The sequence below is a fragment of the Polyodon spathula genome, unplaced genomic scaffold (genome assembly GCF_017654505.1).
Source record: "Polyodon spathula isolate WHYD16114869_AA unplaced genomic scaffold, ASM1765450v1 scaffolds_3700, whole genome shotgun sequence".
NCBI classification, from domain to species: Eukaryota; Metazoa; Chordata; class Actinopteri; order Acipenseriformes; family Polyodontidae; genus Polyodon; species Polyodon spathula.
In genome coordinates, this window is record NW_024475159.1 from 1 (window position 1) to 5,835 (window position 5,835).

The 5,835-nt window shown below is 48.1% G+C and overlaps 1 non-coding gene across 1 annotated transcript; it reads left to right on the top strand.

Moving 5' to 3' along the window:
• Positions 1-4,998: 4,998 nt before the first annotated feature.
• On the top strand, positions 4,999-5,086 carry trnay-gua. Its single transcript is given in 2 exon segments — positions 4,999-5,035; positions 5,051-5,086. It is a non-coding gene; the product is annotated as a tRNA-Tyr (tRNA).
• The last annotated feature ends 749 nt before the right edge of the window (positions 5,087-5,835 follow it).

The following is a 5,835-nucleotide window of genomic DNA, read 5'->3' on the forward strand; positions in this document are numbered from 1 at the left end:
AAAACACAACGACAAAGACAGGAAACAAAATAGCAAATCAGAAAACACAACGACAAACTGAAAAACAAAATAGCAAATCAGAAAACAAAACGACAAATTAGACAACAAAATAACAAATCAGAAAACACAACAACAAATTAGAAAACAAAATAGCAAATCAGAAAACACAACAACAAAATGAAAAACAAAATAGCAACCGGGGTAAGTCACTTTCCTCATGTTTGAATTTGAATAATGTTTTGTATTCGTTTATTTCACACTCGGTTTTTCTAATGGAAGGACTAATAAAATCATTATTCAAATTCAAACATGAGGGAAGAGTCTCTCCAGGCTAGTGTCCAAGTGCTTCCGCCCACAGTGCTGCAGCAGTGATTGACATGCTGCTCCTCCAATCAGTGACGTGACACCCTTTACCAATCTCCCCTCCCTTTCCGGTTCAGAGTTCATGTCTTTTTGTTTTCTGATTTGCTATTTTGTTTTCCAATTTGTTGTTGTGTTTTCTGATTTGCTATTTTGTTTTCAGATTTGTCGTTGTGTTTTCTGATTTGCTATTTTGTTTTGCAGTTTGTTGTTGTGTTTTCTGATTTGCTATTTTGTTTTGCAGTTTGTTGTTGTGTTTTGCACTTCTGGGCCACCGTATCCCTCGCCTTCCCCTCCCTGCTTCAAAACTGTGCGCCCAATCACAGCAGCGCAGCCTCTCAGCTTGTATCCAATCACAGCAGCGCAGCCTCTCAGCTTGTATCCAATCACAGCAGCGCAGCCTCTCAGCTTGTATCCAATCACAGCAGCGCAGCCTCTCAGCTTGTATCCAATCACAGCAGCGCAGCCTCTCAGCTTGTATCCAATCATAGCAGCCGCAGCCTCTCAGCTTGTATCCAATCACAGCAGCCGCAGCCTCTCAGCTTGTATCCAATCACAGCAGCCGCAGCCTCTCAGCTTGTATCCAATCACAGCAGCGCAGCCTCTCAGCTTGTATCCAATCACAGCGGCCGCAGCCTCTCAGCTTGTATCCAATCACAGCGGCCGCAGCCTCTCAGCTTGTATCCAATCACAGCAGCCGCAGCCTCTCAGCTTGTATCCAATCACAGCAGCGCAGCCTCTCAGCTTGTATCCAATCACAGCAGCCGCAGCCTCTCAGCTTGTATCCAATCACAGCAGCGCAGCCTCTCAGCTTGTATCCAATCACAGCAGCGCAGCCTCTCAGCTTGTATCCAATCACAGCAGCGCAGCCTCTCAGCTTGTATCCAATCACAGCAGCCGCAGCCTCTCAGCTTGTATCCAATCACAGCAGCGCAGCCTCTCAGCTTGTATCCAATCACAGCAGCCGCAGCCTCTCAGCTTGTATCCAATCACAGCAGCGCAGCCTCTCAGCTTGTATCCAATCACAGCAGCGCAGCCTCTCAGCTTGTATCCAATCACAGCAGCGCAGCCTCTCAGCTTGTATCCAATCACAGCAGCGCAGCCTCTCAGCTTGTATCCAATCACAGCAGCGCAGCCTCTCAGCTTGTATCCAATCACAGCAGCGCAGCCTCTCAGCTTGTATCCAATCACAGCAGCGCAGCCTCTCAGCTTGTATCCAATCACAGCAGCGCAGCCTCTCAGCTTGTATCCAATCACAGCAGCGCAGCCTCTCAGCTTGTATCCAATCACAGCAGCGCAGCCTCTCAGCTTGTATCCAATCACAGCAGCGCAGCCTCTCAGCTTGTATCCAATCACAGCAGCGCAGCCTCTCAGCTTGTATCCAATCACAGCAGCCGCAGCCTCTCAGCTTGTATCCAATCACAGCAGCCGCAGCCTCTCAGCTTGTATCCAATCACAGCAGCCGCAGCCTCTCAGCTTGTATCCAATCACAGCAGCCGCAGCCTCTCAGCTTGTATCCAATCACAGCAGCCGCAGCCTCTCAGCTTGTATCCAATCACAGCAGCGCAGCCTCTCAGCTTGTATCCAATCACAGCAGCGCAGCCTCTCAGCTTGTATCCAATCACAGCAGCCGCAGCCTCTCAGCTTTGTATCCAATCACAGCAGCCGCAGCCTCTCAGCTTGTATCCAATCACAGCAGCCGCAGCCTCTCAGCTTGTATCCAATCACAGCAGCGCAGCCTCTCAGCTTGTATCCAATCACAGCAGCCGCAGCCTCTCAGTTTATATCCAATCACAGCAGCGCAGCCTCTTAGCTTGTATCCAATCACAGCAGCGCAGCCTCTCAGCTTGTATCCAATCACAGCAGCGCAGCCTCTCAGCTTGTATCCAATCACAGCAGCGCAGCCTCTCAGCTTGTATCCAATCACAGCAGCGCAGCCTCTCAGCTTGTATCCAATCACAGCAGCGCAGCCCTCTCAGCTCGGTGTATCCAATCATTCCGAGCGCAGCTTCTCAGGAGACTAATGTTTTTGGACTACATTCCGAGCGCTAAAGACTACATTTACCAGGATGCCTCGTTGCGCATGCTCGTCGTTTTTGGACTACATTCCGAGCGCTAAAGACTACATTTACCAGGATGCCTCGTTGCGCATGCTCGTCGTTTTTGGACTACATTCCGAGCGCTAAAGACTACATTTACCAGGATGCCTCGTTGCGCATGCTCGGTGTTTTTGGACTACATTCCGAGCGCTAAAGACTGCATTTACCAGGATGCCTCGTTGCGCATGCTCGGTGTTTTTGGACTACATTCCGAGCGCTAAAGACTACATTTACCAGGATGCCTCGTTGCGCATGCTCGGTGTTTTTGGACTACATTCCGAGCGCTAAAGACTGCATTTACCAGGATGCCTCGTTGCGCATGCTCGGTGTTTTTGGACTACATTCCGAGCGCTAAAGACTACATTTACCAGGATGCCTCGTTGCGCATGCTCGGTGTTTTTGGACTACATTCCGAGCGCTAAAGACTGCATTTACCAGGATGCCTCGTTGCGCATGCTCGGTGTTTTTGGACTACATTCCGAGCGCTAAAGACTACATTTACCAGGATGCCTCGTTGCGCATGCTCGTCGTTTTTGGACTACATTCCGAGCGCTAAAGACTACATTTACCAGGATGCCTCGTTGCGCATGCTCGGTGATTTTGGACTACATTCCGAGCGCTAAAGACTACATTTACCAGGATGCCTCGTTGCGCATGCTCGGTGTTTTTGGACTACATTCCGAGCGCTAAAGACTGCATTTACCAGGATGCCTCGTTGCGCATGCTCGGTTTTTTTTGGACTACATTCCGAGCGCTAAAGACTACATTTACCAGGATGCCTCGTTGCGCATGCTCGGTGATTTTGGACTACATTCCGAGCGCTAAAGACTACATTTCCCAGGATGCCTCGTTGCGCTTGCTCGGTGATTTTGGACTAGTACTCGTTGGGTTTATTAGCGTTTAAATTGTGGATAGTATAGTTACAGGCTGCTTCGTATCCCCAGCTGACAGACACACTGGCACATTCAGCACGCCTTCAACACAGTCATGGTAGTGAGAAAAACAGATTAATAATTCTGCAGAGGGTTAAGGGTGTTTTGACAATGTCCTCCCAGTATACTATAGTGTGCGCATTCAACACGTTGCTTCTGTGGTTTTGATTGGTGAACATGAAATCAAACCCCTGTAACTGAACCGCGGATTCTGCGCAGAGCTCAGAAACACCAATGCCGTGGACACGCACACGCGTGGAGAGGCGTGGCTGTAAACGTGAAGGAGGGACGCGTCCGCTCTGCAGGAGCTGCGACTCGCAGAAAATAAACAACCATATTAAACTATTAGTGGCTGCAAGTAATAATAATAATAATAATAATAATAATAATATATTCGTTATTATTATAATTATCCAAGTATTAAGCACTGATATTCATTTGAACTGTACGTATAAACACATTTGCATTTACAGTACAATTTTACACCAAAAAAAAATCCCCTTTCAGCTCAAGCGAAACTGCAATAAATTGCATGGTGTCCGGGTCTAGGAGCCGCGTTGCTAAGCTGAGTTCGGAAGCGGTTCTACTAGGAGAAGGTTCGAGAACAGTTTGTAATTTGGTTCTGGTTCTGGTCTGTTCGGCTCAAGCGTTTGCTAACTGAGGCGAACACTGTGAAGAGGGAGTTTGCGCAAAACAAGAATGAAGACAGGCTGGGAGAGCATTGCTATGACAAGGTTTGCCAATTTATGTGAGAGAAAAAGAAGCAGAAAGAGTCTCTTCAGGAATGTTTAATATTATAACGCGGCTTATTTCTATAATATTGGTATTTTACGATAATATCGATCCATTATTATTGATGTTGATTTTGAATTCCGTTTTGAAATCGCTAACCCGGCGTTTCTCTTTGGGATTGGAGGCTGTGTTGCAGTTTGAAATGTTGCTGGGATGTTCAGTAACCCGCTCAGCTCATCTTGTTCAAAGCTAACACAGCTCCTTAACTGCAAGACGAGGGGTTCCAGTGAAGGCGATTGCCCGGCCAGGACCGTCCGAACGGGCCGGAGTCGCTGCGAGGCGGGGCTTGGGAAGCGCCAGTGCTCTGGGTGTCTCAGTGTGTCCCACTCCCTACCCACACACGCAACACACCCCCTGGGACACCAGCTGCCCACCCCTCTCTTTCGCTCTGCTGCCTTTCTACAAAATATGAGCACAATGTTAGTGTTTACAATGCCGCTGATCAGCGCTCTTCCAAGCTTGTGATTTCCACATGAACTCTAGCCTGGGAAAGCCAGAGTTGGGTCTGGTGACCACCAGCACCGCAAGGCACCGGCCCTCCGCTCTGGCCGTGAGCTGGGCAGCCTGACCCGCTAGTTTAAAATGCCGCTCACTTCTCAAAGTGCTTATTATCCAGGAGCTATAAACAGCTGACTGCTTTACCCGTGAGCTGCACTCCGCTATAAATATATTAGAATGCATTCAGCAATTGAAACATGACATTTAAGACGCTTCTCGCATGTAGCAGTTGGTTTACGGTTTGAATGGATGCATTTTAATTCATTGTCATGAAGTGCTTGATTCAGACAGTCTGGCCGCGGTGTGTCTCAGACCTGCCTTCGATAGCTCAGCTGGTAGAGCGGAGGGCTGTAGTGGTGAAGCCCGGGCATCCTTAGGTCGCGGGTTCAAATCCGGCTCGAAGGACACAAGTTCTGCTTTTCATCAGCTCGTTGTGTTTAAATCGGTATGTTTTCTGGAAATTCGTGATGCCTTTTTACGCCGAGCCCAATATTAGCAGCGGGTTTCACAGAACACGAAGGCAGGCGGGCACCGCTAGTGCTGATCCGGGTCTGTGAAACGGGAGCGGGATGAGACGGGACTCGACACAACTGCCGGACTGGGCATCAAAAACAACGCGAAACGCCTTCAAAAAACTGCACCGCACGATTCATCCGTTTCACTGCCCGCCCGGTTTGCGGTGCTTCTCATACGCTTCTGATTTTGTTCTTTGTCATTCACTCACAATAATCTCTTCTATTGAGATACATTTCATTGTTTTTGAAAGAAAGCAATCTAACAAAATACCATATTGATTCATATTGATAAAGAACCGTTAGCTCGCTTCTCATCTCTTTGTTAATGGATGCTGTCAATCGCACCCTTTCATTTGATTAACAGTAGCTGCTGGTAATAACTGGTAATGGACTGGGGGGTAGTATCCTGTGTCCTGTCCTATATTGCTGCATGCTTTCTACCTGGGGGAGGGGCTGGTTTTAGTTCTATACTGCGGGCGGATCACCTCTCCTCTGGAGGGAGGGATAACCTGTACTACAGTATAACCCTACACTCCGTGTTTCAGTGGGTGGCTTCATGCTTTAGTATTTGATTGTTGATTTGCTTCGTTTGATATTTGTCTGTATTGATTTCACTGGGTTTTGTTTGGGTGTTTCTTT